This window comes from Ammodytes marinus (assembly GCF_949987685.1).
Source record: "Ammodytes marinus genome assembly, chromosome: 9".
NCBI lineage: Eukaryota > Metazoa > Chordata > Actinopteri > Uranoscopiformes > Ammodytidae > Ammodytes > Ammodytes marinus.
In genome coordinates this window covers 16,968,657-16,980,813 of record NC_137213.1, presented here as the reverse complement: position 1 = coordinate 16,980,813, position 12,157 = coordinate 16,968,657, and positions in this window count along the sequence as shown.

Sequence of the window (12,157 nt, the reverse complement as noted above, 5' to 3'; positions counted from 1 at the left end):
CCTCCACCGTGTTTCACAGATGAGCCTGTATGTTTGGGATCATGAGTAGATCCTTTCTTTCTCCAAACTTTAGCCTTTCCATCACTTTGGTAAAGGTTCATCTTGACAACAACACAGTAACACATGATGGCAACAGCAAAATGAACTTAGAAGTCTACAGAAACATTCGGTCTGCCAATTTAAAGAAAGATGCAACCAAACTGATTGGAGGATGCTACATCATGCAGCAAGATAATGATCCAAAAAAACTGCAAAAACAACAAAGGAGTTCATCAGGGGCAAGAAATGGAAGGTTTTAGACTGGCCAAGTCAATCTCCAGACTTAAACCCTATAGAGCATGCATTTTACCTGCTAAAGAGGAGACCAAAGGGTATAACCCCCCAAAACAAACAGCAACTGAATGAGGCTGCGGTGAAAGCCTGGAAAAGCACCACAAAAGAAGAATGCAAACGTTTTGTGATGTCAATGGGTCACAGGCTTGATGCAGTTATTGCAAGCAAAGTATTTGCGACAAAATATTACGGTTTATTCACTTTAATTTATTTAAAGTCTATCTGTTCCAATACTTTTGCTTGCCTAAAAATGTGGTGTTCCTTTTCAAATAATGATATCTTCTCAGTTGTGTATCAGATCCAGATGTGAATACCTGGAAATGAAAGCTGAAATGTTGAGCTATTGTCTCATATTCATCTTTTGGTGTCAAACCCAAATGTTTCCAGTCTACAGCAGAAATAAAGGAATTGGCCTCACTGTTCCGATACTTATGGAGGGGACTGTATATAACGACAAATCTCATTTTGACAAGTATATTCAAATTTAAAATACAAACAAAAAGAATATATTTTCATACAAACTTTTCTACTTTTTTCATTTGGCCTACAGAAAGTTAGTTACAGGAGTTATCACAGAACTGATTTATGCTCATAATAGTATCTCAACAATTGGTGCGTATACATAAATCAAAGATGAATTATGGTTTCATGAGGTCACATTTAAGTGAACAAGCTCTGGTTTAGTTGACCTTATTTTGAGCACGATAATGAATTGGTTTAACAAAGTTTAATATTAATTTATCATATTTCTCTTATCATAATTTCATAATGAGCAGAAGTATCTGTATCACTGATCGTTTCCTGTCATGCCGATGATGCACTGACAGCATAGGAATCTGCTGCACCGGTGTCAATGGCAACCCTCCCACAGATGAATGTATTAAAGGAAGTGAAAGCTCTGTGGGTTTATGACACACGGCTATTTGCACCCTGTCAACAAACATATACCTCCTGGCAACACGATGCAAATGTGTCACAGAAATCTCCATAGAGCACGTTGTCATAATGATTGCTAAGAGTGGCTGACCTGGCCCTTTAAGTCTATGGCCTTATGCTTGTCTGAGGATTTCAAGTTAACCAAATCACCATCATCCCAATCATATTTTTGTATTAGTTTAATTTATTGTTATCCATAATTTAATTTAATTTTTTTAATCTGTTGAATAATTGTATACCTTCGCTTTGAAACTTGGATTTATATATACAACCAACCAAAACTTGACTTGTGTTAAAGCTAGAGCAAAGGTCTTGGTTGCTTCTGCTGCGAAAACTATTGGCCCATGTGTGACACATCTTCCAGTATTTCACTCCTGGCATCACATTGAGGGCATAGGTAATGGCCGCTAAACATAGATCTGAGCGTGACACATGAGGATTTCCCTGACAGCTGATAGCTGATTTCCCGCAGGTCAGCTGTATGTGTGCTAAAGCAACCAAGATATAAACTTGAAGGGGAACCCTGTTTAAACGTCACATCTTGTGATCATTGTGACCACTATTATTAGAAAATGGGTCTTATTCAACACTTAAAGGCGAAGTCAGTGATTCCAGAGAATGCTTATATACAGTATATCCTCACAATCCACTGACTGTCCGTGTGTGTGTGCGACTAAAAAAAAGTGTTAATACACAGCCTAGGCTCTGTGAACTGGAGTGTAAACAAAAGGGCCTACCATAGCTAGCAACATGCACATTTCTAGAGCCTAGGCTTTGTATTAACACTGGATTTTTTTCAGTGCAAACACAGGTAGCGATAGCGAGGAGATATTCACTGATTTTGACAACAAGAATTCTCCAGAATTGTTGACTGCAACTTTAACATATTGGAGGAAACACTGAAAAGATCATCCTAATGACATGGTAAAGCCACTTCATGCTGGATTGAAACTCTGGCGCCCCCCACTGACACTGTGGCAGTACAGCAATACACACACTCTGCATTCTTTGAAAATCCAACCCTAAAACACTGAGAGCGAATGAGATTGATGCATTACAATTTTTTTCCAGAAGATGTTTAATGTTTTGTTTGCAGACGTATATTTTTTGGACATAAATGTAGCCAGATGAAGGCTATAGTGCTCCAGCCTGACTTGCAAAAGCGGTGATTTTGAAGTTGACACAATTAGAACAAGTCTTAATATATTTAGTTTGTAATAACAAATGCAAATCAACCATGTACTTTTGAGATGTAAAACAAATGTTTACTAGAGACATACAGTAATTCGCCATAAGCAGCCCAGTGCAAACTCCTCCAGGCAGAAGTCATCTTGTTTTATAATGAACAGACACTATTGAACAGACTCTCATTAGTATAGATTTCACAAAGGTAGTGAATGAGAACAAACAGGGAAACAACAAAGATGCAAAAGCCATAGTTTCAGTAAATAAAAAAACTTTCCATCAAAACGCCACGTCATTTTTGTCTTAGAGATGTTTTACAGAGTTGTTTACTTATTCTAAATTATCAAATAAATTTAAATAATAACTCATAAGTAGATTTTTTTATAAAACAGGCAACATCGAAGTATTATCAACCCATTACAAGAAAAAAATAATCCATTATGGGGAAGTAAACTTAATGACAACCACAGGTGTTCACAAATTTTTCAAATTTCATATAGCAACTTTAGTTTGATACATGCAAGTACATCGCATATTTCAGATGTAAATTCAATCTAAAGCAGTCAATTTAAACTGATCCATCCGCCTATTAGGCTTCTACTGTTAAAATTGCTCCCAGGGACCACTGGGTACGAAACAAGCAACACCCATGAAATATCACATATCTATTGCAGGACCACCTTTGACTTTGATTTGGACATATACTCATACACTCTGTTTGCTCACAAACCAGCACACATACCCGCACACACAGGCAAATACAACAGCCGTTGGGGTCTTTTGCAGCTGAATGGCATGTCCTTTACAGAAGGTAAGTGCTTTACATGCTGCCTGGAAAGGTTTTGTGCCACCAACAAAACGTTTGTATGGTCTATTCAAACAAGAGCTCCCACACACACGCATGCACAAACTCACACAACTTCATAAGCAGACACAAATGTACAGACACACACACATACACCTCCCTCAGACTGAAAGCCCATGGCAATAAATACTTTGTAGCTGCGCCAACAGACAGCCCCTCTTTTAGATTGTCAGCCAGGCTCTGAAAGGAACCAGGGAACAGTGACTTATAGAAAAACATCAGCTTTTCAAGTAGTCCTGTAAAAATCCCCTTCTATATATTTTATTTAGAGCACTTCATTATGTAGGACTCAGATGTTAGACATGCAGCACCTATAATATATATAAGACGACAATTGAACAACTGATAAGAAATATTTGATATGAAAATAAATTAAAAAAAAGAATGTTCAGTTTACAGTAACTCTCTCAAATCTAGACTGTTTAAGGTTGTTTCTTTATTACTGCTAATTTTTCACTAAAAATAACAATCAATATATAGGCACACACACACACACACACACACACACACACACACACAAGGCACACACAAAGAGTGAACGCTTGCTGAAAGCTAAATTGAAACATCTTGCAGTCATGATGCCATGACTCTCCATTGTTTCCGAGCCCAAAGAGTTGTAGTAGTGGCAGAATGGGGAGAAGTGAGACGAGATCAAGGGCAGAGAAAAAAGGAGGACCTTGCCACCCATTGGCAGGAGAAAGTGAGAGGAGACTGATATTAGGCGGTCTGTTTTGAAAACTGGTAGACACCCCTTTGCATACACACACACACACACACTCTCTCTCTCTCTTTCTTTCTCCCTGCCTCTTCTCTCTTGCTCGCTCGCCCTCCTTCCAGCTCATAGCCTTTTTCTCTCTCTCTCTCCCTCCTTCCTCCTTCATCCCCCCTCCCTGGGAAAACAGGGACAACAAATTAGCCTTCTTTTCTCGGCGAGGCCTGGGGAGGAGGACACTTGGACGGCCCTCAGAGTGTCCGCCTGGAGTTCCCATGGACCCCTCTTGCCCCCTTCCCCTTTCAGCCCGGCGAGGAAGCAGTCATTGTGCCAGCACCTGTCTCTGAGGAAATTGGTAAAAGTGATGGCTTTGTTAGCCGTCTCCTTGACAACCAGGAGAAAAGGGAGCGGGGCCAGCTAGCAGGGATTGGAGTAGAGAGACTGGGGGGGGGGGGGGGGGAGAGAGAGAGAGATAGAAAGAGTGGGGAGAGGGAGGGGAGTTAAGGGGTTTGACAATGGAGTAGCAGTTGCATCGCATTGGCTTTGCCAGGGATCTACGTGAGGATGCTGTGACTTGCTGTGTGTGTTTGGGGAGGGGAGGGGAGGGGGAGAACTTGTAAGTAGCGAGCAGTGTAGGAACGTCCGCCGACCATCTCTCTCTCCATCTCACACTCTCTCTCTCTATCTCTCTCTCTCCCCCCTCTCCCTCATCCCTGTGTGACACTGTGACATCCACCAGTGAAGCAAGGCAGCCGTGTTGAATGGGTTGAAAGCAGCAAGGTCACTGGCTAACATGCCCAGAGAATATATCCCCCTCGGAGCAGACAGCACACACTTTTAATAATTAAGCAGCAAGTTTCCTTTGCCAGTAAAGCCCTACTTTAATGTTATGCCAGAAGTAAACAAGACATACAGAAAGTTTTTGGTAGAGTAAAGTTGGAGTCATTTCTGAGAAGCCCATTTGTAGCAAAAAGAAAATATGTTAAAAGCAGCTATGGTGCATAATAATTCCTACAACAGAAAGATGTTTTGTGTTCCATCACATCTTCAGACAATGCAATTAAGCCTGGAAATGCAAAGAAGAGAATGATGAGGCTTTATACATGTCCCAATCTTCTTTTTGTAGATCATCATTTCAAATGAGAAATAAAATGTAAAACCCCTTTGAAATATTTATATCAACACAAAGCAGGGCAACAGCGGGTAAGGATAATTGGACTGGTTGGAAACCCTGTTATCTTACAGTGACATCATTCGAGCCACCAAGAGTTATTTTGGCCCTTTCAAGCTAATTGGTTATCTAAATGGTGAAGGTTTAAACATCACTTTTCCTAATGTTCACTCATTGAAAGTAGTGGGCAAGTCATATCAGTTCTTTTTAGTCCTGTTTTAGTCCAAGTTGACAGCAATACTTCCACTAGACCAGCAGATGGTGCTCATTCACTTGCAGAAGCAGAACCTCTTCAGAGTTAGATGTCCACATTCTGCACAGCGTTAGCCAAGGAGTTTTCGGTCAATGTTCATAAGACCTCCTAAGCAACTGGTGGATGGAATAAGCAAAATGTGAAAAAAAAAAAAATGTATTGATCATTATTAACAGTGAGCCCTTTATCTTTATTTGAAGCTTTAATCCGACTTTGCCACACAGTCAGCTTGTAACAGCATTTACCATTCACTTAATCTTCTGAAGTACAGCTTTTTTCTTTAAAAAGGACTGAACTGGCCATATAAGTGAATAATCTCTTTCATTTCGTTTGACTTTTTCGTCTAGGCCACACATAGGAGGTTTGTGCTTTGCGTGTGCGTGAGAGAGCGCCCGCATTTGAAGATATGATTGATGACACCCTCCCCTGCTCCAAAAGGCGGCATATCGAGATGAGAGGAGAAACAACTATATTAGTGGTCAAGGCCAGGAAGCTGCATGTCATTCACATAACCACAATGGTGAGTTGGAATCCTCCCCCCCCCCCCCCACATGAATAAAGGTTTGAGACCACTCCACAAGTGTTTCATATATGGGCCAATGGCCAACATCCAATGGAGGGAGTCATATTTTTTAGCTCCCACTCTGTCTCGTCAGTGGTGTTGTGTGGTTGAGAAGAATAACTATAAAGGCAGTAGAGAGCCAATTTTATTTTTATCCTGCCACTAATAACAGGACAGACAGGGATAAAATGAATCTGTCTCATTGTGTTTCTTGCTTTTTTTAGTCAAATGCAGTGCAACAACCTTGATAGACATGTATGACATACACTTTCCTCATCCAAGCTTGATGGCAATCAATGATTTATTTAATTTGACTCTATATTAAGGGATGTATGCACAGGGCTTGACACTCAACACGTTGGACTGTTGGGAATGAGCAGCTCCACTGAGGCAAAATACACATAAGACATCCAGTCAGTATTAATATAAAATATTAATATTAACTAAATAAATCTGTTCAAAAATCTGTTCAAAAATGTAATGAATTATACATTCATTACATTTTTGTTACATTACATTTTGTTACTCAGTCATCTTCCCCATTGGAAATGCATAGGGTTGAGTGACAGGTATGCTATGAAAAGACCAATCTTCACTATCATACACAGTATTATCATGTCAATTCTGTCACAGTCCCAATATCAAACTCCAAAATGCTCAAATAAATTATCTGATTTAAAACAGGGTGAGATATATATAAAAACAATAACAATAAATAATACATTTAGATTTTTTTCTTGCAAAGTTTTGGATGCACATCTCCATCACCACCATCAAAGAAGGAAAAATCGTTCTTCGTATTGAACTGCTTATAACTTATAACACTTATAGCTTTTAGTTGTGGTTAGGGGTCATACATGTACTGCATGTGGTGTGGATGTTTCTTCATTTTCATCAACATAAAATTATTACAACTATTACTCTCCAACATAATTCAAACACACCATCCATGTCAATTCACTGCGTACAGTTTGCCTGATAATGCCACAGCTTTCAGAAACAGCTAGAGCATCTTGTCTTTTACGCATGCAGTACATCATTTGCATTTCATCCCCGCTGGAGCAGAAGATTATAAAGTTTGATGGGTAGCACTGAAAATAATTGGCCCTGTGTATTACTACTTCTGTCCTGCTGCTGCTCTCTCTATTGCGAGTGTCATTCCAAACAGCATCTGTGAATATTGCCATATGGGAACGAAATGAACGCGGAGGGTTTACGAACGCCTCTAAAAGTGTCTTCACTGCTGTCCAGGGGCCGAGATTTATCTGCTCTTCAATGTGAGGTTGCACTACCTTCACCGAAACCAAATACTCTTAACATCTGGAGAAGACGCATATATCTGTGTGTGTGTGTGTGTGTGTGTGTGTGTGTGTGTGTGTGTGTGTGTGTGTGTGTGTGTGTGTGTGTGTGTGCATGTGTGAGTTTGTGTGCGGGCATGTGCAACATCACATGTGCTCTTTTTGATTCAGAAATCCTTGAAATGATACTTAGCCCCCCTCCCACCCCCATGCAAAATGACTGCATATATCACAAGAAGTAATTTGTTCTTTCCTCCCTATGTATCTCATTCTTAAAGACAAACACATTTGCACATTGCTGCCATGTTTGACATGGATGTGGGCTCATACGTTTAGATACTTTGTAAGATATCTGGGCTCTCCCATCTGTTTACCAATGCCTGCCAATACAAACGTTAAATGATTTGCACACCCTATAAGGCCTTGCACTGATCCGATAAACAAAATACTACACATTGTAGTACCCAACCATACCATCCTTTACTAAAAGCTCAGTCTCCGTGAAGCGGTTTGAATATGCGCATGTGCGTGTGTGTGTGTGTGTGTGTATTGTGCTATTTACTTTTATAATGGCCTATAAATACAAACAACTGTTTTCACGTATTTTATAGTATTTGGCGTTACAGTCCTTTGGGGAAATAACACAGACATTTGTAAAATGCTGGGAAGGCGTGCTTTGCTATTTGTTACTGGATGTTACTGGATGGCTTTACTGTTATTGGGGCAGGGCTATTATTGTTTTACAGCATGAGTCTGCATAACATGCAAAAAAAACTAGTCAGTCTCTTATTCTGTTAGTTCAAACATAGACATATTCAACCTAACTACTGTATATCTTTGCTTTTTTCAGCATGTTGGATAATACATATAACACATGTAAAAAAAGACAAACACTTTCAGACCTGGAGCCCATGATGAGCCACTGGTTCACCTCACATGCTGGTCTCTGGAGTGCAGGGTCGGAGGTTCGATTCCCCGCCTACCCGTCACATGACGAAGTGTCCCTGAGCAAGACACTGAACCCCAAATTGCTCCCGATGGTTCAGAGAGCGCCTTGCATGGCAGCTACTGCCATCTGTGTATGAGTGTGTGTATGAATGGGTGAATGTGGTAAGATATGTAAAGCGCTTTGGGGCTGAGAAAATCGGCTAGAAGGCGCTATATAAGTCAAGTCCATTTACCATTTAGACAGTAGGAGAAAGCTGGAGAACATGGAGGAACCTGACTATGGAAACCAAGAAGACCAGCAGGCTCAAATCAAGGAAGTTGTCACACTTAACAGTTAATCACATTTAACGATTCGACCTTCACATGCTGATGAAGACATTTGATGAGGTCCAAAGCTAGTCAGCCACTATATAGCTGCTGTAGGTCAACCCGTTTTAACACATGACTGAAGGTCAAGCTAGCACTGTAATTTCAATGAATACCTGTCGTGCAATGACAATGAAGATTCTACTCTATTCTATTCAAATTTCAATTATTTCTTTGATGTTCTTGTCTCGAGGATCTATAAGTGTATTGAAACTTCGCACCTGCAGTGTGTGTGCCAGCACCGGCCAAATACCAGCCTTGTTCTTCTCCTGCCCCACAGGGACCACAATGGAAATAAGTCTTCAGGCTTTTTTGTGTCAACCCTGACTATTTCTGTATTTTAATGTATGACAAATAGTGCTGCTGTTCATATCTTATATCAAAATGGTCAAATGAAATCAATCAATCAATCATTAAAATGCTTGTCATGTTAAATTCTCAGTCAGTATTAAAGCCATCCATTCCACATATGATGTATAGTAGCTCTTCAAACATTACATTATTATTTTTAGTATGTATGTAGGGATATCACAGTAAAAGGTATTATGCCATATTTATTAGTATTGTTTGTACATCTGTGCCATTCGCTCACCATTTTGTACTGTCCCCAGTTAACAGTCCATCTGTCAGTTCTTCATTCCACCACACTGAATTTTTCTTTTTGACTCTTTCATCACAACTTATTTGACTTTATTCATCTAACAACAGCATGCCCACCACATTTCTATCTGCACTAAGCATGATGTCACAGTATTCCTGTAATTTACCCCAGACATTGTTTTATTTCATTTAATATATCTTTCTTCCTTTTTCTGAACAGAGCAGTTTCAGAAGCAAGCTGCTTATTTTGTGTCCTCTCTCTCTCTCTCTCTCTCTCTCTCTCTCTCTCTCTCACAAACACACACACACACACACACACACACACACACACACACACACACACACACACACATCCCTGACACCAGCAGACAAACACCTTAACCTCAGACCTCATGCAAGGTGCAGACAGGACCACACATACTGTCTCAAGATGTTTGGAATGCTATAAACATTTATTTCGGTTGAAAAGAAGATTTTTTTTGCCGTGTGTGTGTGTGTGTGCATGTGTATGTGTGTGTGTGTGCACTGCACACTATCTGTTTTTGCTGAAAGAGAAGGAAAGTTTATTGTAGGCCACCAGATAGAAAAGATCAAACATGACCAAATATTTTATGTGTGTTGTCATTAAAATGGGACAGGTTTATATATGAAAAGAGCTAAACCCATTGCTAAGTCATTGCTTACCCATGAAACGTTTGAAGAGGAGAGGGAAAATATTTACCCTTTTAAGAAGTTTGCTGTCACAGAAGAGTAGTGATTTGGACAACATTTTGTACTAGAGAAGTGTTCACTTGTGGCAGTATTATTATGTATTACTACAATTCGCCAATTGTTTTTTAAAATTGAATCAGGGTTTTGAAAGCACGTCATATAGACCCAAATTGTGTTGTTTTATTGTTCACATTTTTATTGAAGTAATACTCCTACTACCACTTCCCGTGTGCTGTAAGATTTCTACTGACAATTCCAGTGAGCAAAACCTTTCACTCACACGAAACGATATGTCCAACTGTTGTGTTACATCAGATTGTGAAAGATATAGTGCCAAAGCAGACTTAATGATATCACAGGTCATTCCTTTGAGGTCATTTCGTTTTGAGGCCATGAACAGTTCAATTATATTTAAGAGATATTTTTCCCAAAATATTCCAAAATGTTTAATTGTTAAAATGAGGTCTGGAGATGTACTTTCCCAAAGCAAAGACAAATGTAATGTTAGATTAACTATACTATTGCTAAATACTCTATATACTGCGTGTGTGTGTATGCGTGAGTGTGCATGTGTATTTGTCTGAATATCTCTGTGTGTGTCCTTCTGTGGCCGCATTCTGTTTTACAGACTGTCCACTGACAGGGAGGTCCCTTAACCACACAGGGCAAACATGTAGAATCACACATGCGCATGCACGCGCACACACACACACACACACACACACACACACACACACACACACACACACACACACACACACACACACACACACACACACACACACACAGGCAGGGAAGCTGCTGTTGGAACTATGTGGGAATACCATAATGGGATTCCTTTGTATTACTTATATCATCCTTTTTGTTCTTCTTTTCTTTCTTTTTTTAAAATATTATATGTTTCCTTATTCTATTTGTCTTCGTTTACAACAAACTTTTCACTTTGTGTCATAGGCCAATAAAGCAATAGCACATACCTCCGCATCGTGCATACATGACCTATACAACAGCTTGTCCTTGCCTATCCACATCTGACATACACACCAGTGCCCGGATATAAAACAAGCCTGTAAGATCATAACCACTTTTGCAACACTAGGCTATACTTGGAGGAAAACAGACAAGACAGGCCACTAATGCAAGTAAAGAGAGGGGAATTAAAGTTAAGTAAGAGACAGGTGAATGGACAATACACAGTTAGAAAGTCAGTTCGACAGACAAGTGGTGAACAGAGAAAAGTGGCAGCGCCTTTTCGACAGGGAGTTGCCCAGCTTTTCCCACTCTCTGGCCCTTCAACAACCCAGCCCAGATATTTCCTGGTTGTGACACCGGCTTGGCTCTGAGATCCACTCTTGCATGTGGAGAGAAACAAGAGAAGAATTACTCGGATGTGGTCAAGTGAAAAAGAACGCATTTCAAGGTCTAGTGACGCATGATGTTGAACTTTTATTAAAAAAAAATAAAAAAAATGCTGTGAATTTAATTGTAAAAGTCCTTTGAAAAAACTTGCCATCAAAATATCACAGTTGTTTGTGACGATGACACTTAATGTTTCGCAGCTGGTTTCCAGAAGTGATGGTGAACAAATCTATTTGGTTTTGGGGCTTTTGCTCTAACAAGATCATGACCCGTGTCGTAAAAACAGGAAATCATCCTGCATTTATTGGAAGGCAATGAGGGAAAACATATAAATAGGCCAGCCAATCAACTACATAGTTATGGTGGAGGGAAAAAGAAAAGTCTGAAAAGAAATATCTCTTTACAGTAATGAATATCTACAGCATTGTTACACAGCAGTGCAGCGGGACATCTTTATCTTTGGCTTGTGTGTGTGTGTGTGTGTGTGTGTGTGTGTGTGTGTGTGTGTGTGTGTGTGTGTGTGTGTGTGTGTTTGTGTATGTCTTCATCTCTGACATTGGGTGAACGGGCCTGTTTTGGTTTCCACGGCAGCGGTGAGGGCCCCACAGTGCACTGGCCCTGGAAGTGGCGCAAACACAAACCACAGCATAGGGCTGCTTGTGTGTGCGTGCGCGTGCATGCATGCGTATTTGTAAGACCACATTGGAGTGTGTATGCGCTGCAGTGCCCACCTCCAAACTCGGAGGGAGCCTTCACACACATGTACACACCCAAGCATGCACGCCCACACACACACACACACACGCTCTCGTCTTGGCTCGGCTCTCTCCCTGGGTGGTCTGTGCTGCAAATGTTTAT